Below are 27,736 nucleotides of genomic sequence, written 5' to 3'. Positions count from 1 at the left end.
AATGCTGTCCCCATCAGCTGTTGGCAGTTTCAAAAGAGCGGTTATCTGGAGAACGTTATCACATTATTATCGCTCTCCAGGGCTTATCTAAACCAAACAATCACTGAAACAGCAAGCTGATAAGCCTGCCTGACAGAGCAGTATCACCTCCCTGCCCATGAGAATGGCTTCAAGACCCTCCCCGTCAACCTAGCACTCCTTAGAAGTTACTCACCTGTGACCAAATGCATTCTATCCATGTTCTCTAACATGGGACAATCCATTTGGAACACAGGATAGGGGATAACTATTTCATCAATGGGATCTACATGGCAAATTCCCCACCAATCTAATAATTACCAGGGGATAACTTGTCACAACCAGAAAAACCCTTTACAAAAAAGCCAGAAACTCAGCCACTGCACTGGAATGCTGTCACAGTATAAAGTCACCTTAAGGCCTCTTTCACATGGGCGTCCCAGATTTGCTCCGGATGCGTCACGTGCGCATTGCAGGAAACCCGCGCGAGTGTGCACGCAATTTCAGTTTTTATCGCGTGGGTACAATGCGTTTTGCACAAGCGCGATAAAAAACTGAATGTGGTACCCAGACCCGAACTTCTTCACTGAAGGTCGGGTTTGGGTTCCGTGTTCTGTAGATTTTACTATTTTCCTTATAACATGCTTATAATGGAAAATAATAGCATTCTTTAATACAGAATGCTAAGTAAAATGTCGTGCATTATGTCCTGGACTGAGGGGCAGAAGTGACAAGGTGAGACAACCCCTTTAAGGGCTTATTCACATGTCTGGGATGAAAATGGTTAATTTCTCCCCTGTGATCATGTCTGTGCTGCATCCACATTTATTTTGTGTGCTCATTTTTCGCAATCCACCTGTTGTGTTGGTTTACATGCATGGCCCATTATGGCTTAACCCTCTTTTCAGAGAGTCCCCTATTAACAGTACATGAAAAAAAAGTACCAAACACAAATGGTTTGGAATTTATTTTTAAAGGGTTTCTATCACTTCGTTTCACATATTTAGCTGTCAGACACTAGCGATCCGCTAGTGTCTGCTCTGCCAAACCATCCTAATATAATTGCTTTTGGGGCAGCCGTTTTGCAAAAAAAAAAGAACTTTTATTAATATGCTAATGAGCCTCTAGGTGCTATGGGGGCGTCATTAGCACCTAGAGGCTCGGTCTACCTTCACAAACTGCCGCCGCCCAGCGCGTCCCTCCAGCCCGCCCATCTCCTCCTGAATGCGATCCTCCCTGCGAGCGCCTGTATTTGGCGCATGCGCAGTGAATGTCTGACCGCTTCCCTGCTCAGACATCTCCACTGCGCCTGCGCGATGACATCATAGTGCTCCGTGGAACAGGCGCAGTGGCGCAGTTTGTGAAGGTAGACGGAGCCTCTAGGTGCTAATGACGCCCCCATAGCACCTAGAGGCTCATTAGCATATTAATAAAAGTTCTTTTTTTAGCAAAACGGCTGCCCCAAAAGCAATTATATTAGGATGGTTTGGCAGAGCAGACACTAGCGGATCGCTAGTGTCTGACAGCTAAATATGTGAAACGAAGTGATAGAAACCCTTTAAGTGCATGTTCGAACAACGGAAGGATTTTTTCCTATTGTCCATGCATAAGGAGGAGAGATCACACTGTCATATCTGGCACATGCTCATCTTTGTGGGGATCAGTGCAGAAACAGAACTAAGCGGATTGCTATATTTCCCTCAATGAGTGTCTGATCACAGGTGATATTATTATGGTGATATTCTGTATATATTATTTACCTTAGCAGGAACCAGTCTCCAAAACACCATGTGGATTACAATATTGGTATATATATATATATATATATATATATATATATATATATATATATACATACATACATACATACATACACCATTTGAAAGAAAAAAAAAATAGTCAAGCAAAATCACAATCTTATTGACCATGAAGATAAGACTGGAACTCACTGGTAAGTTGCAATTTCTTTTTGCTTTTATTGTCACATAATAAATACAATTGTATTTATTATGTGACAATAAAAGCAAAAAGAAATTGCAACTTACGGTTTCATCTTCATATTTGTTCCGGGGACGCTGACCCCAGACACGTGCACCACGCCATTGGAAAAACGGAGTGCCTACTGTCTTTTTTCTGAATCTTATTGACCAGGTCATTTATTATGCAGATATCCAGGAAGGAACTAAAGGCCCCATATACATTAGTGTAGAGTCAGCTGAACCTGTGTTCTGACAGGCTAAGGCCTGTTTCATACTGGTGTTACTTGTTCCGGCAGGGGAACAGCCTGCCAGATCCCTAACTACAGTGTACACCCGTGAGCTGCCGGAAGTCCACCCGGCCCCATTCACTATAATGGGGACCGGCAGAGATCATAAAACAGGGCCATGAGGCATTTTTTTTTAACTCAAAATGGCGTAGGTTGTCATAATAAATTACCCCCAAAGTTTTTAGTGGCTTTTCTATTCACTTTTGCTGCAAAAACCTCCAGCTTCAGATGTTAGCTGAAGGTCTATGGGAAATATGAAACTCTGGTCACACAAATTCTATAACAGTTTTTTGCTCCTGACCTTAGGGTACTTTCACACTAGCGTTTCAGTTTTTCGGTATTGAGTTCCGTCATAGGGGCTCAATACCGGAAAAACGCTTCAGTTTTCCCCCAATTCATTGTCAATGGGGACAAAACTGAACAGAACGTTCCAAAATGCATTCCATTCCGTTTAGGCTACTTTCACACCTGCGTTAGGTGTGGATCCGTCTGGTGTCTGCACAGACGGATCTGCACCTATAATGCAAACGCTTGTATCCGTTCAGAACGGATCCGTTTGCATTATTCTTTTTAAAAAAAAGTCTAAGTCAAAACGGATCTGTCCTGACTTACATTGAAAGTCAATGGGGGACGGATCCGTTTTCAATTGCACCATATTGTGTCAGTGAAAACGGATCTGTCCCCATTGACTTACATTGTAAGTCAGGACGGATCTGTTTGGCTCCGCATCGCCAGTCGGACACCAAAACGCTGCAAGCAGTGTTTTGGTGTCTGCATCCAGAGCAGAATGGAGGCGGAACGGAACCAAACTGATGCATTCTGAATGGATCCTTATCTATTCAGAATGCATTGGGGCTGAACTGATCCGTTTTGAACCGTTTGTGAGATCCCTGAAACGGATCTCACAAACGGAATTCAAAACGCCAGTGTGAAAGTAGCCTTAGTTGCATTCCCAGACCAGAGAGCAAAACGCAGCATGTTGTATTTTGCTTTCCATCCTGGGATGTGGAGCAAGACGGATCCGGCATGACCCACAATACAAGTCAATGGGGACGGATCCGTTTTCTCTGCCACAATAGAAAACTGATCCGTCTCCCATTGACTTTCAATAGAGTTCATGACTGAACCGTCTTGGCTATGTTAAAGATAATACAACTGGATCCGTTCATAACGGATGCAGATGGTTGAATTATCAGTAATGGAAGCGTTTTTGCTGAACCCTGCCGGATCCAGCAAAATTGCTAGTGTGAAAGGTGGTGTTTGTGTTTCTGGCTTCTTTTTAACAAATTTTTGCATACTGGAGCTCTTGTTATTTTACCAGCTCATTCTCTATAGAGGAAAACCGCCATGAAGACAACACTAGTTGTAAAACACACTGGCACAGATTTACTAATGTATCTGTGCTAAAGACAATTTTAGTTGTTAGAAAGGACCCTAAGGCCCCTTTCAGATGAGCGAGTTTTCCGCGCGGGTGCAATGCGTGATGCGAACGCATTGCGCCCGCACTGAATCCGGACCCATTCATTTCAATGGGTCTGTGTATATGAGTGTTGTTTTTAACGCATCACTTGTGCGTTGCGTTAAAATCGCAGCATGTTCTATATTGTGTTTTTCACGAAACGCTGGCCCAATAGAAGTGAATAGGGCTGCATGAAAAACGCATCACATCCGTAAACAAATGAGGATGCGATGCGTTTTTGACTGAGATTGCTAAGAGATGTTTGTAAACATTCAGTTTTCTATCACGCAAGTGAAAAACACATCAATGAGCATTTCAACAACTGGACGCAATCGCAAACATAACTGACTCAACTTGCTTGCGAAATGGTGTGAGTTTTCCTGAACACACCCTGAACGCATCCGACCTAATCCGTATCGTTCGTGTGCAAGAGGCATAAGGCTAGTTTCACACTGGCTGCAGGGGACTCCGGCGGGTGAACAGCCTGTCGGATCCGTCCTGCCGCTAGTTCACGTGTGCCCCCGGACTATAATGGCACCGTCCGTGGGGATCGCATTCACTTGAATGGGTACGCGATCCTTCCGTTCCGCAAAAAGATAGAGCAAGTTCCATCTTTTTGTGGTGCAGAAGCACGGAACGGAACCCCAGAAAGCACACCGCAGTGCTTTCGTAGTGTTCCGTTCCGAATCTCCGGATTTGCGGACCCATTGAAATTAATGGGTGCGCATCCGTGATGCGGAAAGGCCACGGAACGGTGCCCGTGTATTGTGGATCTGTAAATGTGGTCCGCAATATGGCAACGGCTTCACACGTTTATGTGAACGAGCCCTAAGACTGCAGGAAATAGCTAAGAGCTTTGGCAAACTACTTCTATCTAAGGCTACTTTCACACTGGCGTTTCTGGGTCCGCTTGTGAGATCCGTTTCAGGGATCTCTCAAGCGGCCCAAAACTGATCAGTTTAGCCCCAATGCATTCTGAATGGATAAGGATCCGTTCAGAATGCATCAGTTTGGCTCCGTTCAGCCTCCATTCCGCTCTGGAGGCGGACACCAAAACGCTGCCTGCAGCGTTTTGATGTCCGCCTGACGATGCGGAGCCAAACGGATCCATCCTGACTTACAATGTAAGTCAATGGGGACGGATCCGTTTTCACTGACAATATGGTGCAATTGAAAACGGATCCGCCTCCCATTGACTTTCAATGTAAGTCAAAACAGATCCGTTTGCATTATCATGAACAAAAAAAAACAAAAACATTTTTTTTGTTCATGGTAATGCAAACGGATCAGTTCTAAACGGATACAAGCGTTTGCCTTATAGGTGCGGATCCGTCTGTGCAGATACCAGACGGATCCGCACTAGTGTTGAGCGAACTTGTGTTTTAAGTTCGGCGTCTAAAGTTCGAGTTCAGGTTATCGAAGTATCCCGTTATGGATTCTAAATTCCGTTATGGTCCATGGTAGCGGAATCCATAACAGTATACTTCGATAACCCGAACCCGAACTTTAGACGCCGAACTTAAAACACAAGTTCGCTCAACACTAATCCGCACCCAACGCAGGTGTGAAAGTAGCCTAATGTGTATGGCCACTAGTACACATATAGGCTAGGACTACTCACCAGCCTATGGTCACATGCTGGCAGTCCCACCTAATGAATGTGTGTCGCGCAGAAACCCACCAAGGTTGGACTTCTGCCAACTGTATTGCATCCTACAAGGTTCCAGCAATGAAATTGTGTCACACATTACAAAAGATGCACCTATTCTTTCAGTGCTTACATTTATGTATTAGCATAAAGGGTATGATATGGCCATTCTGATGAGAGGGGTAAAAGTCATCGGAGAAGTAAATTTGCTAATACAGTCCTCCCAGGTCTCATTCAGTGCTAGTACAAATCTCTTCATGTGTGACACTCCGCTTGCTGAAGGTGTTAAGTGAAAGATAAACATTACAGGTAACTCATAAGGGAAAAACAATGTCACAGCAATAAAGGTTTAAAGAGGGCAATAAACTTTTGTCACCAGTCAGCCTAACATCCTACATATTAGAGTCACTACACGTAGCTGCAGATCAACTGGTCAAAGGTCTGCAACAACAATGCTATTCCAATGACTGCTTGCTTATAATACACTAGGAGAAAATGGAAAAACAAAAAGAAAAAAAAACAACAGCGGGAAAACTTAACACGATTGACAAAGTATAATCTACTAGTGGTGCCTCGCCAATGATCACACAACCAAGGTGGTGCACTATTTCGGGTTCTGCAGCAGGGTCTAAGTTGAGCGAGGGTCACATTAAAGGGGTTGTCTGGGCTTTCACTATTGATGACCTATCCTCAGGATAGGTCATCAATATCAGATTGGTGGGGATCCGACAGTAAGCACTCCCACCAATAAGCTGTATGAGGAGAAGGCAGAAAGAGAGACGGTAGATTGCACACTACGTCTCTTTATACAGCTGATCGACGGGGGTGCCGGGTCATCCATAGTAAAAGCTCCGACAAACACTTTAATAGTGAGTGGCATCGCCCCTTGCTGAGATACAGACTGCCACTCTGGCATGGTAACAGTCATACAGATGCTGAATATCCTTCTGCGGTATGTCTTCCCAAGCTCTTTCAACTTGGACCTGTAGTTCAGCCAAGGTGGTTGTTGGCTGCTGTGCATGTTACACCCGTCACCCCATCCAGTCCCTGGTTCATACCAGTATCTTGGACATACCAAAGGCATTGTTTTCTCCACAAATACCAGACTGGAACAGCCATGGTAGCTAATGGTGGTCCACACCATGACACCTGTGTGTTTCTGCACTATGCATGACAGCAGTAGGCACTCTCCAGCCCTTCTGCTAAGGATCTTATTGCACTTGAACATATTTTTTGTCCGGATCCGATCTGCATTTTTTGCGGGTCAAATGTGGACCCATTCACTTCAACAGGGCCGCAAAAGATGCAGACAGCATTCCCATGTGCTGTCCGTATGCGTGGCATCCACAAAATAAGGAACATCTCCTATTCGTGTCTGTATTACGGACAAGGATAGGACTGTTCTATCGAGGGCTGGACGATCTTTTCTACAAAATGTGGAACGCACACTGCCAGTATGCATGGTTTGCAGATCCGCAATTTGCAGACTGCAAAAACAGGCAAGGGTCGTGTGCATGAGCCCTAACTCTGATGTGGCCATCAATCACAAACAATAATGTTCAGTGATTAAAACAGGTTCTGCCTTGGTGCCAATGATGGCCACTTGAAGGCTGGAGAACGCCTGCTGCTGTCATGCATAGAACAGACTAGACACACAGGACCAACACCAGGTGTCATGGTGTAGGGCTACATTAGCTACCATGGCTGTTCCAGTCTGGTATTCATGGAGGAAACAATGACCAACCTTTGGTATGTCCAGGATATCATTGAACAGGGCCCTACTGCCTTTTTTTTTTTTTTTTTGTTAAGGAGACGTGATGTCCCAACAAAATAATGGCCCACCCATACACTGCCTACGCTACACAACATACTCTTCAGGGTATCCAGCAGCTACCTGGCCAGCTCCATTGCTAGATCGCTCCCCCATCAAGAATGTCTGGGACTGAATGGAGTGATGGACCTCCCATGCACAGCAGCCAACAACCACCTTGGCTTAACTATAGGTCCAATTTGAAAGAGCTTGGAATGACACACCACAGGAGGATATTCAGCATCTATATGACTGTTTTCATGCCATGGTGGCAGATTGTATTGCAGCAAAGTGAGGTGCCATCAGTGTGACCCTGCTTCAACATATACCCTGCTGCAGAAGCCAAAATAAAGGGTGCACCACCTTGGTTGTGTGATCATCGACGAAGCACCACTAGCAGTTTATACTTTGTCAATCTCAGGTGCTCCGTTTTTCATTTTCTGCTAGTGTTAAGTGCTATTAATAAACTGTAAAAATGTCACATCCTACAGCAAAACAAGTTATCATACAGTACCAACGTATTGTGCATGCTCTCAGACAAGACAGCATGTGGACCTAAAGGCTCAAGTAAGCCAGGTACACAAACTAGGAATACACGGTCCATTTTACAGCTGCCTGCAGATGAGGTGCTGGCTTATTTAATATCAGAGTCTCGAACATTGAATTATAGGATAGCTGCCTTACATCTGGTGGCATTAGAGAGAGAGCTTAAGAGCTCATTTGCATCCATTTCTATTTAGCTCTAAGAAATGTTTTTAGGACTGTGGTCCTATATACCAAAAAGAGCATAGTTCTCCTTACAATAAAAGTGCATTCACACTGCATGTGTAAGTGGGATGTATGAATCAAGAGGATTTTGCCACATATAGCTCCAATGGATGCTACCAACATCCTGCAGCTGTCAGTCACTGATAAGATGGCCCACTCTGCTATTAAGCTCAAAAGAGCAGGGGGTTAAATGTATAAATTACATGTTTTACTCATTCTTTCCTCAGAAAACCATATATGAATCTGCTCAGCTCCTCCTGCACTGCGTTTTGTGGTGACAGGTTCTCTTTAAAGAGGATCCCTCACCTACTCTGAATTTTCTGTTTTAGCAAATTATTGAATTCTCAGTTGGACCTTTGAATTGCTAGACACTGACAGCACTGATTTGATAGTGTCAGATTGTGCAGGGACACACCCCATACTGGTATCACCCATCTGGACCGTCACTGCAAACTACTAGCAATTCATTCATAACTAGCATTAAATGAGGAATGGCACAACATAAAGCCTCATTCACACGTCAGTGTTTTGGTTAGTGATTTCCATCAGTGATTGTGAGCCAGGTGCAGCTCCAAACACAGAAGAGGGGCAGATCTTTCCTTATACCTTATGTCTGTGGAGGCTCCAATCCTGGTTTTGGCTCTCAATCACTGATAGAAATCACTGACTAAAACACTGACGTGTGAATAAGGCTTAAAGCTTTGCTACAGAATTGTTATTGCATGGATAATGCTAGTAGTTACCAAAACAGACATGTCGGGGGGAGGCGCTCCCACAGAAATGAATAGTGTGGTGGTATGCATTTCTGACCAGCCGCTCAGTCCATTTCAGGTGGGCTCCATGGGGTACTGAGACCCGTTATCGCGATAGCTGGGGGTCCCAGTGGTAGGAATATCACTTTAATTAGCAGCATCTTGCCATGTATAAAAATTGGACAGAATTACCGTTTGGGATAAAATTTTATATTTGTAGACAAATCCAGTAAATTTTTGTTGTATTGCCAATCTAATGTCTATAGTGAAATAAATTTATCAAATGGCATAGAAATTACTGGCAGTCAACACCTAACTTTTATCACTGACTTAAAGGGAACCTGTCACCAGTTTTATGGGGTCCTAACTAAGGGCAACATAAAGAAGTGACTGATTCTCTTAGCACAATGCTGGGTCACTTTCTTTAATTGACCCAGTCAATCTGCCAACATATTGTATTGAAAAGCTCCAGCTGATAATGATGAGTCCTGAATATTCATGAGCTCCTGACTCTCCCCGCCCACCTGCTGCTTAATGACAGTTTGTTTCCATATGAATCAGCAGCAGGTGGGCAGGGGAGTGGCTATAGCTCTGAATTAAATATACGCTGGACTCAATGACATCACGCTGGACTCAAATCAGCTCATTAGCATGCGGCATCTTTGTGTGTATATTATGAGGTAACCATCTGTCACAACTGTAAGTGAATACATCTAAGGCACTTTTTAGTAGTTAATGATTGTATATAATTAGATTATAATCAAATATCCACATGACAGGTTCCCTTTAAGGTCCCTTTAAATGTGACGACACAGCAACAGATTGTTGGGGTGGAAGCGTTCCTTCCTGACAATCTGCTGCTTGCTGGCGGAGGAGAGCGCTGCATTTACATTCAGAGATCTCCTCCACAGTATCGTGAGCAGTGATCGCTCTTCCCCATACTGACTTGTTTGCTGACAGCAGATAGTGATTACACAGCACAATCCGCTGATGGAAAACGATTATTTTTGTGCCTGCACAAATGATCGGATTACCCGATGAACAAGCGAAACGCTTGTTCATCGAGTAATTGGCGGTACATTTACACTGCCAGATAATTCCTAACGAGCGTTCCTATGAACGCTCATTAGTGATCATCTTTAAGATTCTCAACCCATGTAAAGTGCCCTTTACAGGGTGCTCTAGATTAAATGCCATTTTCAGCCAATTTTGTGGAGATCTGCATTCTCAGGAAAGAGCTCTGGGGATATTGCTAAGGACTGAGACTTCACCTTCAATGTCCTTCTCTAGGCCTTCATACAAGAGGCTGCCTCTCTCCAGCCACTCAGAGCACAGATTAGCATGGGATACTGTGCAGCCTTTGTATGAAACGCGTTATCTCGCTGAGCTCTAATGCAATGCTCTTGTAACCGCGTGAACTTGTAAACACATCCTTGTATGATAAGAAAGTAATAATGCCTGACTTTGCTGCGGCTCTGGCAGTGCGCACTGCTGATAGGTCTGTTATTCTTTACTCAAATGCTTTTTACCACACAAAATTCGATTCCATTTTGGAACAGAGCACTGTGTGGCCAGCAGAGATCATCCAATGCTTATTTTTACTGCTAGGCTAAAAGGTCCTTAGTCCTTACTGTATTTATAGGCAACTGGAGAAGTGGCCATGGAGAATATTTCATTAGCTGCAAGCAAAACTCTGAATTTACAAGCCTGAATATTTAGGATTTTTTCTTTCAGATATTAAACCAGTAAAATGCAGACTTAAGTCTTATATACACATCAGTGAATCATGGACGCGTTTTCCACAGACTGCTGCGTGCTGCGTAACCTTTGTCTTTAAGGTGTTTGTTCACACATCCTTGTTTTTCCACTGGCTGTGGCTCGGTGGAAAAACAATGTTAGCATGCACCGCTTTGTCCAGGTTGCAGATCAAACATGCCCATTGAAGTCCATGGGGGAGATTTATCAAAAGTGTTACAAAGCAAAACTGGCTTGGGTGCCCACAGCAACCAATCAGCTTGAACATTTTTTATTTTTCAAAAGGAGCTCTGTAAAATGAAAGATGAAATCTGATTGGTTGCTATGGGCACCTATGGGTCCTTGAAAAGCACTGACAGAACATGGATGGCGTCCACATTTTGTCAGTGCTTTCCACTGACCATTGGTAGGAGTTGCTCTGGAAATCCCCTTTTCAAGCTAGCAGTACACATGGAATATGCCATCATGAGGCAGATTGAAGATGGTGCTTCTAACAGAAATCCTAGGTCAATGAATAGGATCTATAGTGCACAATGCACATTAGTGTATAGACCTGTGGGTTCAATGATCCGTGACTCGAGCCTTCAAGGTGCCGAAGCGCTCCTTCCCGGTAATCGGCTGCTCGCTCAATGGAGGAGACCGCTGTATTTACAAGCAGCGATTACTTTCACAGTATAAAAACGAGGGATCACTTTTGCTATCGCTCGTCCTCATACAGCTACATTGTTTCTGGGCAGCAGATCTCTGTTTAGACGGCACGATCTGCTGCACAGAAACGATAATATAAGTGCCTTATAACCTGGAACGGAAGTGCGGATCCACAAATGCGGATGCGGACAGCACATTCCGGCCCCATTGAAAATGAATGGGTCCGCACCTGTTCCACAAAATTGCGGAACGGATGCGGACCCATTTTGCGGACGTGTGAATGGACCCTTACACGGACAGATTGTCGGGAACAAGCTTTTTGCAGGAACATTTGTCAGTGGTTTCCATCAGTAATTGTGAGTGAAAACCGGATGCTGCTCTAAACACAGAACAGGTGCAGATTTTTCCCTTATACCTTATGTCTGCGGAGGCTCCATTCCTGGTTTTGGCTCACAATCACTGATAGAAATCACTGCGCAAAACATGTGTGAACAAGGCCTTACAGCTGATCTCATCTTCATCTTATAGGTGACTTAATGCACCTCAGCTGATGCGTTATTAAAAAATACTGTGCGAAGCCTGACTTTGGCCTTACAGGTGAAACTTGAAAAATTAGAATATTGTGCAAAAGTTGTGCACATGGCCGTTTTTTTTCCCCGTTTACTGGCCGTTTTTTGCGTTCCGTATATGGTCTGTATACGGAACCATTCATTTCAATGGTTCCGCAAAAAAAATGGAATGTACTCCGTATGAATTCCGTTTCCGTACTTCCGTTCTGTTTTAACATAGAACATGTCCTATTATTGCCCGCAAATCACGTTCAGTGGCTCCATTAAAGTCAATGGGTCCGCAAAAAAAAAAAAACGGAACAACGGATCCGTGAAAAACGAACCGCAAAACACTGAAAAAGCCATATGGTCGTGTGCAATAGGCCTAATGCAAATTAAAATTAGAATATTGTGAAAAGGTTAAATATTCTAGGCTCAAAGTGTCACACTCTAGTTACCTAATTAGTCCATACCCCCTGAGCAAAGGGGACCTGAGATTGTGACTTTGGGGTTTCATAAACTGTAAGCCATAATGATCCAAATTATAACAAATAAAGGCTTGAAATATCTCGCTTTGCATGTAATGAGTCTCTCATATGTTAGTTTCACCTTTTAAGTTGCATTACTGAAATAAATGAAGTTTTGCACAATATTCAAATTTTTCGAGTTTTACCTGTATAGAAATTTATGAATAAATTGACAAGTGGTCTGTTACCAGTTGCAGGTGTGTCCATACACAGTCTGAAATAGTCCAATCAGTGCTCGTTGTGTAGTGACACATTACATTGACAAGGTTATTGGCAATGCCCAGTTTCTAGGAGGAATAACCTAGTAACAACACACTGCACATAATAGCGGCTTCAGAATTGTTGGTTTATTGGGAATACAGGTATTTATTAAACGAGACATACTTAGGGCTCTTTCACACTTGCGTTGTTCTTTTCCGGCATAGAGTTCCGTCGTCGGGGCTCTATGCCGGAAAAATCCTGATCAGGATTATCCCAATGCATTTTGAATGGAGAGAAATCCGTTCAGTATGCATCAGGATGTCTTCAGTTCAGGACTGGAACGTTTTTTGGCCGGAGAAAATACCGCAGCATGCTGCGTTTTGTGCTCCGGCTAAAAATCCTGAACACTTGCCGCAAGGCCGGATACGGAATTAATGCCCATTGAAAGGCATTAATCCGGATCCGGCCTTAAGCTAAACGTCGTTTCGGCACATTACCGGATCCGACGTTTAGCTTTTTCTGAATGGTTACCATGGCTGCCAGGACGCTAAAGTCCTGTTTGCCATGGTAAAGTGTAGTGGGGAGCAGTATACTTACCGTCCGTGCGGCTCCCGGGGCACTTCAGAGTGACGTCAGGGCGCCCCACGCGCATGGATGATGTGATCGCATGGATCATGTCATCCATGCGCATGGGGCGCTCTGACGTCATTCTGGAGCGCCCCGGGAGCCGCACGGACGGTAAGTATACTGCTCCCCCGCTCCCCACTACTACTATGGCAACCAGGACTTTAATAGCGTCCTGGCTGCCATAGTAACACTGAACGCATTTTGAAGACGGATCAGTCTTCAAATGCTTTCAGTTCACTTGCGGTGTTACGGATCCAGCGGGCACTTCCGGCAAATGGAGTACACGACGGATCCGGACAACGCAAGTGTGAAAGAGCCCTAAGGGCTGTTTCACACAAGCGGATGCCGTGCGTGACATCCGCTGCGTGAATGACAGCCAAGACCCGATGCGGACAGCAGAAGCACAGAGCATTAACATGACTGATAATGCTCCGTGCCTCTCTGTGATCTCTTTACTACGAAATCACAGTGACAACTTTATCTCACTGTGATTTCGTAGTAAAGAGATCACAGAGAGGCACGGAGCATTATCAGTCATGTTAATGCTCCGTGCTTCTGCTGTCCGCATCGGGTCTTGGCTGTCATTCACGCAGCGGATGTCACGCACGGCATCCGTTCGTGTGAAACAGCCCTAAGAGAACTCCCAGATCCTCTGACTCCTATCTGCAACTAGCAAGTGGTTACAGTCTCAGCCTCTGCCTTGTCATTCTGGTTCAAGTCCCCAGCTACATCTTCTGGTGCATGACTCTGGCAGTCCACTGGCACTCCTTTTGGTTACATTCCAGACTATGACCACTATGTAACTATATCTTGGTTGGCTCCAATAAATTGAGATCATTCATTAAAAAACAACCTAGATATTACCTTGTAGCCAAACCTCCTTGCTGAGGTTAAAGGTAAAAATCAGGAATCCCTAATGGTTCCTTCACATGTGGTGGAATGCATTTGCGGATTTTGTAAATCAATGGTAAATAAGTTTGAATAAACCAAAAAACGCATTTGGATTTCATGGTGGATTTTTCTGCCAAAAGGTAAATGCACCCTTAGGCCACTTGTGGCTTTATGTGGGTTTCTACAGCATATCCGCGCCAAAATCCACAATGTGTACCGTAATTGCTATTTTTGTTGCAGATTTGATGTGGATTTGTGGCAGATTTCACCCTTCCATTAAAAAGAGGGGTGAAATAGGCAACTAAAACCGGAAACATAATGGAAATCCACAGTGCATGGCAATTTCCACACAGAAAAAATCTGCAGTGTACATGAGATTCGTGTAGTCTCACACTTTGCTGGTACTGTACTACGCTGCGGTTTTTCCGTACGAATTCCGCAATGTTTGCAGGTGGCCTTAGACTCCATTCTTTGGTCTAGCCAGCACAAATCCAATCATAGAACAGAGGGTAATAATCAGCTGTAATACTTTTTGGACCGATACGGAGGATTGCTTGGCATAACCTTCATTATACATGACTTACGGGTAATTATAACAATTCTAAGTTACTTTATCAAAGGTTTAAGCAGGGGAAAAGAAGGAGGATTATAACTAACTAGATATTGCAACGCCAAGTAAAGGACTACCCTTGGTGCTTGAACTTTCCACGAGCAGTAGAGCAATGGGTTACAGCCCATTAACCTGCAATATCAGGGACATTATCTGAAAAGTGATTTTGCTGGTAATCTTTCACTTTTACAGTCTGTAAATGCAGTAAACTTTTCCATCATTCTACAGCGTAAATAACCTCTTATAAAGACATCAAAGAGTAACGGCAAGACATGCATTTGGAAACTTTATCTATGCTCACGTCTATCTCAGTAACCTGACAAAGGATCATTTGTCTTTATATATGCTGTAAAGAAAGCACATTCCAGCAGAGACCCGTGCAGCACCCACTGTCACCTCCAAATCGGTAAATCCCAATATCAGTCACCTACCTGTTTAATACAGTGAGTGTTTGCAGAGAAGGTGTAAACGCAAATGAAGCTGGTAACCTGTGAGGTGATAATTCCACCTGGAGGGCAGACTTATCTCCGAATACGTCGGGTTATTAAATCGAACAACAATTAAGTATAAATGAGACTCCCACGATAAGAAGTCAGAATTCAGGGACATTTGTAGCTGTTATCTTATCTGTGTGTGTGTAACATTAACCAGACCAAATCAGGAGCCCAACCCCTTTTAATCTTTCCCAGCTAAGGGTCTGATTACAGAATGTCAGGAGCACAGAACTTTGTTCATTCCTATCTAGGAATGGAGCAATAATGGACTGTGTTTGTGTAAAGACAGCAGGCGCCTTGTGGCATGCACTCCTACCAGCAATAACTGGAGTATAGATAGTATGTGAGCAACAAATCACACACAACAGAAACCAGCATGTCTGGCATACCCTCATGCCGTTCTCAGAGAGGCCAGCATTAGAAAGCCGACAGGTTCCCTTTGGGTATATTCACACATACTGGAGAGGTGAAGTTAAAACAGATTTGCAATGTGTAAAGTTGGCCACATTTCCAATTTACCTGTAAAAACCGGTGTACACAAATACGGCATTGTAAAACTGCCGATAAGGCTATTTTCACACTAGAGCTTTGGCTTTCCGTTTGCGAGATCCGTTCAGGGCTCTCACAAGCGGTCCAAAACAGATCAGTTTGCCCTAATGCATTCTGAATGGAAAAAGATCCGCTCAGAATGCATCAGTTTGCCTCCGATCAGTCTCCATTCCGCTCTGGAGGCAGACACCAAAACTCTGCCTGCAGCGTTTTTCTGTCCGCCTGACGAAGAGAAGCGAAATGGATCTGTCCTGGCACACAGTGTAAGTCAATGGGGACACAATCTGGCACAATAGAAAACGGATACGTCTCCTATTGACTTTCAGTGGTGTTCAACAATACAACTGGATCCGTTCATGACGGATGTATGCAGTTATATTATTGTAACGGAAGCATTTTTGCAGATCTATGACTGATCCGCAAAAAACGCTAGTGTGAAAGTAGCCTAACACAGTTGAAGCTTTGAATGCACCTCAACAGCAAAATCTAAATCATTTTCTAAATGTACCTTTTTGAAACCAAAGGGGAAAAAAAAGGAGACTGGTTTAAGAGCTCCATTTATACAAGCAGCCAAAACGCGAGTTTGTGAACGTTTGCGTGTTTGAGTTCCAGTGTGTGTTTGTATAAAGTGTGTGACTTTAGATTACGTGACTTGAGATTCAGGGACTTTAGGAGGGGACTACAGTAAGGCTACTTTCACACTAGCGTTCGGGGCTCCGCTTGTGAGTTCCGTTTGAAGGGGCTCACAAGCGGCCCCGAACGGATCCGTCCAGCCCTAATGCATTCTGAATGGATGCGGATCCGCTCAGAATGCATCAGTCTGGCTCCGTTTGTCCTCCACTCCGCTCATCAGGCGGACACCTGAACGCAGCTTGCAGCGTTCGGGTGTCCGCCTGGCCGTGCGGAGGCAAACGGATCCGTCCAGACTTACAATGTAAGTCAATGGGGACGGATCCGTTTGAATTTGACACAGTATGGCTCAATCTTCAAACGGATCCGTCTCCCATTGACTTTCAATGTAAAGTCAAAACGGATCCGTTTGCATTATCATGAACAAAAAAATGCAAACGGATCCGTTCTGAACGGATCTAAGCGTTTGCATTATAGGTGCGGATCCGTCTGGGCACATACCAGACGGATCCGACCTAAACGCAGGTGTGAAAGTAGCCTAAGTTAGATTCTTATCACTGCACTGTATTGTATATTTCTCTTTCTTGCGTAATCCCCATTTAGTATGTGTTCCATTATTGATATCGCAGTCCAGTGCACATCTTGTCTTATGTATGCAGTCCTGGAACAGCCGTTTGAGGGTGCATATATTTGTTCAAAATGTGAGCAAATTGCCCGTTTGGAATCGCACAACGAGTATCGAAATGGGCGAGTTTCAAAACTGAGAGGCGTTGACAATTTGGAAAAGAGTTTGCTGCTCACTGAGCAAGCACTCTTTGGGGTAGATGGGGGGGGGGGAGGTTGGTAGCGAAGAGGCTGTGGAAAGCGAGGTAGCTAGCTGGGAAACCGTTAGAAAGCGGGGTAGAGGGAAGAGTGCCAGCGAGGCCAGCTCTGATGCACCCCAAAAAGCTTGCACGGTTGGCAGATGAGGGGATGTCAATTCAGAGAGAGCACTGCTGCAGCCGGACCCTTCCTCTGCCAGTAACGGGAATGTCTGCTCCAGTAAGCAGGGGACCAGGAGAGCAGGGCAGGCCCGACAGGTGCTGGTAGTGGGAAACTCAATTATTAGGGGTACAGATAGGGCGATCTGTCACAAAGACCAGGATCGTCGAACGGTGTGTTGTCTTCCTGGCGCTCGAGTTCAACACATCGTGGATCAGGTTGACAGATTACTAGGAGGGGCTGGAGAAAATTCTGCGGTCATGGTCCATATCGGAACCAATGACAAAGATAGAGGTAGGAGGATCGTCCTTAAAAAAAGATTTTAGGAATTAAGGTCAAAAGCTTAGCGAAAGGAACTCAAAAGGTAGTATTTTCCGAAATACTTCCGGTACCACGAGCCACACAAGAAAGGCAGCGGGAGAATAGGGAGGTAAACAAGTGGCTCAAGAACTGGTGTAGGAAGGAGGGGTTTGGGTTCCTGGAGAACTGGGCCGACTTTTCTATCGGCTACAGGCTCTATCGTAGGGATGGGCTGCACCTCAATGGGGAAGGGGCAGCTGTGTTGGGGAAGAAGATGGCTAGAAGGTTGGAGGAGTGTTTAAACTAGGGACTTGGGGAAGGGTAATTACATTATAGGATGGGAAGACAGTGCAGATAGAGACCGTGGGCAAGGTAATGGGACTGGGGGAGGAATGGAAGGAGGGACTAGAACAGTTCAGAAGGAAAGGTGTAGGGTAAAAAATATACATAAACCTCTCAAATGTATGTATACTAATGCCAGAAGCCTGACTAATAAAACTGGGGAACTGGAATTAGTGATGTGTGAGGAGGACTATGACATAGTGGGAATAATGAGACATGGCTGGATGATAGTAATGACTGGGCAGTTAATGTACAGGATTAAAATCTGTTTAGAAAGGATCGCCAAAACCGGAGAGGGGGAGGGGTCTGCCTTTATGTAAAGTCCTGTCTAAAGCCCACAGTCCGAGAAGATATAAGTGAGGGACATGAACATGTGGAGTCACTGTGGGTAGAAATACATTGAGGCAAAAACTAAATTTGAGTTTATTATAAACCACCTAATATACCAGAGTCCACAGAAAATCTACTACTAAACGAGATAGACGAGGCGGCAAATCATAATGAGGTCGTTATTATGGGGGACTTCAACTTCCCAGATATAGACTGGGAAACTGAAACCTGTACATCTCATAAAGGAAACAGGTTCTTGGCAATAACCAAAGACAATTACCTTTCCCAACTCGTTCAGGACCCGACTAGAGGTACAGCCATACTAGACTTGGTATTAACCAATACACCTGACACAACAACAGATGTGCAGGTTGGGGGACACCTGGGAAATAGTGACCATAAAGTAATAACCTTCCAATTATCATTCAAGAGTGTTTCTTCAGGGAGGAACAAAAATACCAAACTTCAACAAAGCTAAATTTAGCCAACTAAAGAGAGGCCATAGGCCTAACTGGGACAAAGTCCTCAAAAATAAAAATACAGCCACAAAATGGGATATTTTTAAAAGCATCCTAAAATCTAACTGTGAGAGGTGCATACCTTATGGGAATAAAAAGTTAAGGAACAAGAAAAAACCAATGTGGATGAATAGAACTGTAAAGAAGGCAATAAATGACAAAAAGAAAGCATTTAAATCACTAAAACAGGATGGTAGCGAGGAAGCACTGAAAAACAATTAGGAAAAAAAATAGAATATGTAAAAAAAACAAATAAAAGCGGCCAAACTAGAGACTGAGAGATTAATTGCCAAAGAGAGCAAAACTAATCCTAAAATGTTCTTCAATTATATAACTGGTAAAAAGTAAAAATCTGAAAGTGTCCGTCCTTTACAGAGTGATGAGAGGGGAGTTGCAGAGAGCGATGAGGAGAAAGCAAAGCTGTTAAATATTTTTATTCTCCACTGTATACACTGAAGGAAATAAACGGTCAGATGAAATGCAGAATGTAAAAGTAAATTCGCCATTAAAAGTGCCCTGTCTGACCCAGGAAGAAGTACAGCGGCGTCTTAAAGAGATTAAAATAGACAAATAGATGGGACCGGATGGCATAAGCCCCCGTTTCCTAAGAGAATTAAGTAATATCATAGCCAGACCCTTTTTTCAGATATTTAAGGACTGTATACTGACAGGGAGTGTTCCACAGGATTGGCGCATAGCAAATGTGGTGCCAATATTCAAAAAGGGTCCAAAAACAGAGCCCGGAAACTATAGGCCGGTAAGTTTAACATCCATCGTGGGTAAACTGTTTGAAGGTTTTCTAGCAGAGCTGGAGAGGGTTCAAAGGAGGACAACTAAAGTAATTACGGGAATAAGGGAACTACGGTACCCAGAAAGATTATCAAAATTAGGGTTATTCACTTTAGAAAAAAGACTGAGGGGAGATTTAATTACTATGTATAAATATATCAGAGGTCAGTACAGAGATCTATCCCATCATCTATTTATCCCCAAGACTGACTGTGACAAGGGGACATCCTCTGCGTCTCGAGGAAAGAAGGTTTGTACACAAACATAGAAGAGGATTATTTACGGTAAGAGCAGTGAAACTATGGAACTCTCTGCCTGAGGAGGTGGTGATGGCGAGTACAATAAAGGAATTCAAGAGGGGCCTGGATGTATTTCTGGAGTCTAATAATATTACAGGCTATAGCTAGTAGAGAGGGGTCGTCGATCGAGGGAGTTATCCGATTGCCTGAATAGAGCCGGGAACACATTTTTTCCCCTTAAAGGGCTTCTGTCACCCCCCAACCCCAAATTTTCAGTTTTTGACTTATTATATTTGTTAATGTAAGCAGATTCCATATATACCCCTCTTACCTCGGGCAGTGCAGTAATTACAGTAAAAAACGTACTTTTATTATATGTAAATTTCTTCACTACCAGCAAGTTGGGCGGACTTGCTCGTAGCCGCCGCATCCTCTGTTTGAAAAAAACGCCCCCTTCTCCACTTGATTGACAGGGCCAGCGAGCACTCTCCTCCTCTCGCTGGCCCTGCCTGCAGCCTCAAATCCCGCGCCTGCGCCGTACCGGTCGTCATTCGGCGCTCTGAGAGAAGGACGGCCGCTCCTTCCTCAGTGCGCCTGCGCCGATGACGTCAGCCCTACACCCGGAAGAGAGGTCTTCTCTTCCGGGTGTAGGGCTGACGTCATCGGCGCAGGCGCACTGAGGAAGGAGCAGCCGTCCTTCTCTCAGAGCGCCTGCGCCAAATGACGACCGGTACGGCGCAGGCGCGGGATTTGAGGCTGCAGGCAGATCCAGCGGAGGAGGAGAGCGCTCGTTGACCCTGTCAATCAAGTGGAGGAGGGGGCATTTTTTCAAACAGAGGATGCGGCGGCTACCAGCAAGTCCGCCCAACTTGCAGGTAGTGAAGAAATTTAGATATAATAAAAGTATGTTTTTTACTGTAATTACTGCACAGCCCAAGGTAAGAGGGGCATATATGAAATCTGTTTACATTAACAAATATAATAAGTCAAAAACTGAAAATTGGGGGTTGGGGGGGGGGGTGACAGAAGCCCTTTAAGTGGGGAAAATTGGCTTCTACCTCAGAGTTTTTTTTTTTGCCTTTCTCTGGATCAACTTACAGGATGACAGGCTGAACTGGATGGACAAATGTCTTTTTTTGGCCTTATATACCATGTTACCTAATAAAAATAAAATGAAAAAAGAATAGTTATATCACAGTCATTAGTGTATGTATACATATAAATCGATATCTGCTATATGGTGATAGGTCCTCTTTATGGGATTGTATTTATAGAAGTAGCCACAGTAAAAATTTGCAGATACACAGTGTTTCACCAGTAAAAATCGTGTGGTTAATTAAGGCATCATAAAAAAGTGGCAAAATAACATACAGATACGGTTTTATCCAGAACTAAAACAATATGGGGGTCATTTACAATGGGCACTATGCCTGTTTTAGGCATGTAAAAAAGTTGCAAACCTGCTTTTATACTTGCTTTTTTTTAACGCCTGTGTGACACAGACATTTTTTGCGCCGTGTTCTACATTTGGGTGTGGCGAGAGTGTGCCCGGGGTCGAAACATTGCATGTCTCATAATAAATTTGGAGCAAGCCATGACAGCACAGAGGGGAAACAAAGACCAGTGAAAAGAGCCAGTTCTTGTAAACAACCCCCCACGTGTGAATACCCTATGTGGGTATGGCCACATAGTCTGAGTTTTTGATGCAGTTATGGAAGCCAAAATCAGGAGTGGATCATCAAAAGAGAGAAAGTATAAAATATGGATATTAATTCTCTTTTTTGCATTCACTTGTGGTTTTGGCACCTAAAACTGCATTAAAAAAAACCGACACTGTGGCTCTACCCTTAGGTTTCAAGAAGCACTAACATTCATTTTTAAAGCATACTCCAGTTTTAAAATAAAAGGTTTGCATAATGGCTGTGCTTCTTTGGACAATTATAACTGTGAAGGAATAGGTCTTTTTGTTATTCCTAATTATTCCTCTCTTCAGCTGCACAGCTAAATTCATATCTCTCAGAAGCAAGGGGCATCGAGCACTGTACTGCAGTTACATCCTTTCCCTTACTTCCCACTATGTTTGTCAGCGCAGAACAGATAAGAAGGGAGAAATCATGCTTACAGAAAGGCAAGGGGATCCTGAGATCCTTTATAGTAGGGATCGACCGATTATCGGTTAGGCCGATATTATCGGCCGATATTATCGGCCGATATTGAGCATTTTGAACGTTATCGGTATCGGCATCTATTTTGCCGATATACCGATAACATATTGGGAACACAGAACGCGCTGCTCTCAGCGCTCTCCGTGTTCCCTCAGCAGCACAGGGGAGAAGGAAGCAGTGTCTCCCTCCCCCTGTGCTGCTGCCGCCAATGAGAGGAGAGAAGATAAGAGGGGGGGAGGGGCTGTGGCCACTGCGCCACCAATGAAGATAAGCCTTTCATTCATTCATATACAGGAGGCGGGAGCTGGCTGCAGAATCACATAGCCGGCTCCCGACCTCTATGAGCGTTAGCTGCGATCCGCGGTAGTTAACTCCTTAGGTGCCGCGGATCGCAGCTACCGCTCATAGAGGTCGGGAGCCGGCTATGTGATTCTGCAGCCAGCTCCCGCCTCCTGTATATGAATGATTGAGAGACTTATCTTCATTGGTGGCGCAGTGCGCCCCCCCCCCCCCAAGCCCCCCAGTATTAATCATTGGTGGCGCAGTGCGCCCCCCCCCCCCCCAAGCCCCCCAGTATTAATCATTGGTGGCGCAGTGCGCCCCCCCAAGCCCCCCTGTATTAATCATTGGTGGCGCAGTGCGCCCCCCACCCCCATCCCAATAGTAAAAACATTGGTGGCGCGGTGGCGCGGTGGCGCGGTGGCGCGGTGGCGCGGTGGCGCGGTGGCGCGCCCCCCCCCCCCCCCCCCCCCCCCAGTATTAATCATTGGTGGCGCAGTGCGCCCCCCACCCCCATCCCAATAGTAAAAACATTGGTGGCGCAATGTTTGAAAAAAAAACAAAAATATTAAGTATAAATGAAAAAGATTAAACCAAAAAAATACACATTAACAATAAACAAACAAAAAAAATACACATTAACAACAAAAAAAATACACTAACAATAAACATATTAATTTTCAGCAGATTTGTGTAGGAATTTTTATTTTTTTTCTCAAAAATGAAAATTCCCAGAATATCGGTATAAATTATCGGCTATCGGCCTGAAAGTTCACAAATTATCGGTATCGGCCCTAAAAAATCAATATCGGTCGATCCCTACTTTATAGATTTATTTTTTTCAGATGGATGCAAGCATACTTTTTATATTAAGTGATTTAGAAATATGCTATTTACACCACTCTCGATTTAATGAAAAAGTACGGTGACTCTTGTGAACAGTAAAGCCAAAACCGGGAGTGGATTCAAAAATAGAGACGTAGTATCTGTGTGTAATACTTTTGCTCCCTTTATGATCCACAACTGATTGTGGCTTCAAAACCTGCGTCAAAAAACTTGAACGCATGTCAGCAACCTAATAAAGTCATCCCTAGAAGTACACAACTCCTTAAAAGGTAACCTGTCATCAACTTTATGCTGATCTCACTGAGGGCAGCATAAATTAGTGACAGAAATACAGATTTCAGTGGTGTGTCACTCATGAGCTAAAAAAAATTGGTTTATTAAAACCAGCATCATAATCATTGCAGCACAGGCCTTGAAAAAAGTCAAATCTACCTGAGAAGAGTCATGGTTATTCATAATCTCCTGCACTCTCACCCATCTGCTGATGATTGGCAGTTCTCTCCTGGAGAGAAAGGGAGAAAACTAGGTAGAAAACTATCAGTCATCAGCAGGTGGGCAGGGAGAGCAGGAATTAATGAATAACCATGACTCTTCTCAGGTGGCCATGACTCTTTTCCAGGCCCAGTCTGCAAGGATTGTGATGTTGGTTCTCGGCAACCACTTACTTTTAACTTATAAATGACAGACCGCTGAAATCAACTCACCTGTCTCTACTTTATTCTGTTGTTAGTATGGGCAGCATAAAGATGATGACAGGATCCCTTTAAATAAAATCTACAACTCTGATGGCTGGTCTTGTCAAAATCAGTCAAATCTGCTGCAAAAATACAAAAGCTAGGTAGCAAATGAACCCATGCCTCCAACTTTTTAGGTTGTTTTCCACAGATCTATGTAAGGACTAAGGCTATTTTCACACTAGCGTTCGGAGCGGATTCGTCTGATGTTTCATCAGACGGATCCGCTCCGATAATGCAGGCGTTCGCATCCGTTCAGAACGGATGCGTCTGCATTAAAACTTAGAAAATTGTGAAAGTGTGAAAGTTGTCTGAGCGGATCCGTTCAGACTTTACATTGAAAGTCAATGGGGGACGGATCCGCTTGAAGATTGAGCCATATTGTGTCATCTTCAAGCGGATCCGTCCCCATTGACTTACATTGTAAGTGTGGACGGATCCGCTCGCCTCCGCACGGCCAGGCGGACACCCGAACGCTGCAAGCAGCGTTCAGGTGTCCGCTCACTGAGCGGAGCGGAGGCTGAACGCTGGCAGGCGGATGCATTCTCAGTGGATCCGCCTCCACTGAGAATGCATTGGGGCCAGACGGATGCGTTCGGGGCCGCTCGTGAGCCCCTTCAAACGGTGCGCACGAGCGGACACCCGAACGCTAGTGTGAAAGTAGCCTTATTCACACAGTGCTCGGTTAGTGACTTCCAGAGTCCAAACGATAAACAGGTGCAGATCTTTCCCTTAGGGTGCTGGCACACAGTGCAGTTCTGACAGTTAGGATGCAGTTTTTATTGTAGCAAGCTGAAATTACTTAAATTATTTCCACTATGCAGAACACCAGGGTTTAAGGAGGCTGCTAAACTGGCTAAAATGAAAACTGCATCCTGAATGCTTGTCAGAACTGCACTGTGTGCCAGGAGCCGTACACCTTACCTCTTTGTAGCCTCCACTCCTGGTTTTACCTCACAATCACTGGTTGAAGTCACTGACCAAAACACTTTAGTCTGAATATAGCCTAAGTCGTCATCCACTAAAAGGGCAAATTAGCTTCAGGGATTGTATAACTGGCTATAAAGCTGCCGCCCATACACATTCAATAGCTGCCAGCCTAACAATCGTTCACTCGACAGCTCTCTCCCCCTACTCTCTCACGGCTTCTCCATATACATTCGGCTTGCCTGAAAGTGTCTGTGTATGCTATGGGGGGAGCGGAGAAAGCCAATCCCAAACAGACAGTTCTTAAAAGGATTGGGTGAAAACAGATGTCGTTGGGGGAGAGACAAAAGCTCCACCCACACATTAATGTGTCGGCCAAACCTGCCGTTCTTGGAGGGTTTGGCCGACAAAAGTATAATATGTATGGCCAGCTTAAGAAGTCTCAAGTATATTGTCATGCCCGAGAGCTATACTAGGTAGCTTTGCCTATATCAAGCAGTTTCTAGTCATAAAACGTAATTTTTTTCCTGTGATGTCAACTTTGAAAAGTAACTGTATTGCTCCACCAGCTAGTGCCAGATGCAGTTTCTGAAGATCCATGTCTTTCTTCAGCTGAAATCTATGTGTCCAGTGGGTGAATGCGTTCCCTTGTCTTTATTTATTACCATTTCCTTACCGTTCACAGACTGTCAAGGATTGTTAACTGGGCTGAACTGACATAAATTCCTGACCGCCGCTCAGTAGTGACACAACTGCCGCTGGCAGCAACAGATCTGTGTGGTGACTACTTTCACTGAATGTCTTTGCTTCACAGAGCAGATGGAGATTGAAGCCATCATTCAGGACATCACAAGACTAGAGATTTATTAAAGAGTGCTTAGATCTGTCCCCACGTGGGTTTTATAAATGTAAAAACAAATCAAGTGCAAAGTAACACATGAAATACAGTCAAAAAGGACAATAAGTTGTATGTGTAAAATATTACCACTGTCAACAGCTGCACCCATTAAGCAATGTGAACGTTTAGACTGATCTTTGCATATCGAATGGGGTTTCCACCGAGGTCAGAAGTTCCTGTCTATTAGATTAGCCTCCGGTATCAGGTTCTGCAGACAGTGAAATGACTCGGGAATGTGCTTGAGATGGCTGACGGGCGTGAACAGGAGCCAATTCTACACAATGAGGTTTCACTAGCTTCCAGGCACTTGATATGTTTTTGCTGTGGTTAAACGCAAGAAGATCAGCTTGCATACTGCAAGGATCATGTTCCAGCCCTTAAGTTCCCCACTGGTCTTACAGTGCAAGTCAAGCTACTCAGAAAGAAGAGAGACAATGTGACCTGGTAACATGTGTGCACGGTTTCTGAGAACAGACAAGGTGGTGAGGTAAAGAGAACATCTGTGGCAATTATTAAACTGCAGCATGTGACTTCTGGAGTCCAAAGTTGCACTAGAAGTTTACAGTTTTGTCCACTAGAGGGCACTAACGACACAGCAATCTGATGCTGTAAACCAGCACAAGGCTCGGCAAGGCACAGGTGGTGCTGTTCACTTACAAATAGAAATAAGGTTAGATTATCTCATGGTGATCAACAGACATCCAGCTCGCCAGAGTGCTGCCACAAGTTGTGGCAAAAAATAAATAAAAAATGCATAAAAAAAACCCACAGTTTTTACAAAACATCTGCTTTTATGCTGCATTTTCTTCTAGAAAGGGGAAACACACAGGAAACTTAGAGAGGACCTTTCATGGGCCTTGGCGTCTCCTTCTCCCTGGCTGTAGCGCTGTCCAATCGCAGCGGAGAACGTCACAGCCAGGGAGAAGGAGAGTTATTTTATTTTCTCCCTGGCTGTGACGCTCTCTGCTGCGATTGGACAGCGCTACAGCCAGGGGAGAAGGAGACGCCCACGGAGAAAGACTCTGTCTCCTCCTCATTGCTCCTATGCTAAAATTAGCATACCAGGTGGGGGAATACAACGGGGGCCACAGCAGGCGAACGGAGCGGCACACAGTAAAATAGTAAGTGCAGTTAGATGCCTGCACTATGCCCTACGTATCCTGATACTTAGTTTATAATGTCTGGACCCATGAAAGGTCCTCTTTAAATGTAAGGCTACTTTCACACCTGCATTAGTTGCGGATCCGTCTGGTATCTGCACAGACGGATCCGCACCTATAGTGCAAACGCTTGTATCCATTCAGAACGGATCCGTTTTCAACTGCACCATATTGTGTCAGTGAAAACTGATTCGTCCCCATTGACTTACATTGTAAGTCAGGACGGATCCGTTTGGCTCCGCATCGCCAGGTGGACACAACAACGCTGCAAGCAGCGTTTTGATGTCCGCATTCAGAGCGGAATGGAGGCAGAACGGAACCAAACTGATGCATTTTGAACAGATCCTTATCCATTCAGAATGCATTGGGGCTGAACTGATCCGTTTTGAACCGTTTGTGAGATCCCTGAAACGGATCTCACAAACAGAATTGAAAACGCCAGTGTGAAAGTAGCCTTACTCAACTTTGTAATTAAATTTTGCTGAGTGTGATTCGCCTTTTTTTTTCAACGGCTTGAAGGAAACCGAGCATAAAGGCATCCTGTTGCAAAACCAAATTCTTTTATTTTTATTTTTTTTATGGACAGCCGTGTGGCAGCACCCTAAGGCCTCATACACAGGGCTGTACCATGTTTCGCTGTCTAGAGAAAAAAAAAAAACGGATACCGGCAGTGTGCGTTCCGCATTTTGCAGAACTGAAGGTCTGGCGCTTAAAAGACAAACAAACATTCGTGTGCATGGGGCCTAAGAGGTGATAACATTTGCAATCAGACTTTCCACAACAATAATTTTCACACTAATAGGGGCAGATTTACTAATCCTGGTAAAAATGTAGGCACTGTAAGCTCCAGAGGCAGTCTCAGGGTATGGTGTAATCTATTGGGTGGATTCCTTTCCACCAAAATCTCTGGTGCACATTGGCACATATGATACCTCGCCCCTTTTCTGAGCTAGAAAATCAAAACAGGCGAACTAGGTGAAGTGGACTATTCTTTTAGACACATTTGCTTCATAAATAGGTTGCATTT

At 44.3% G+C, this 27,736-nt stretch overlaps 1 protein-coding gene across 17 annotated transcripts in view; it reads right to left on the bottom strand.

Moving 5' to 3' along the window:
* The window catches only part of FBRSL1 (fibrosin like 1), a 617,089-nt gene that overhangs the window by 314,665 nt on the left and 274,688 nt on the right, over nt 1-27,736 (bottom strand). The window contains exon 1 of one of the 17 annotated variants that reach the window (XM_040416293.1): nt 14,960-15,093. The exons of the other annotated variants lie outside the window; for them this stretch is intronic. The gene's annotated coding sequence lies outside the window, so the exon portion shown is untranslated. Of the gene's footprint in view, nt 1-14,959; nt 15,094-27,736 lie in introns of those variants that run through there. 17 annotated transcript variants of the gene reach the window in all.

The sequence above is a fragment of the Bufo bufo genome, chromosome 2, assembly GCF_905171765.1.
Source record: "Bufo bufo chromosome 2, aBufBuf1.1, whole genome shotgun sequence".
Taxonomy (NCBI): domain Eukaryota; kingdom Metazoa; phylum Chordata; class Amphibia; order Anura; family Bufonidae; genus Bufo; species Bufo bufo.
The sequence above is the reverse complement of the archived record's forward strand: the minus strand, read 5'-3'. Positions and strand labels throughout refer to the sequence as shown.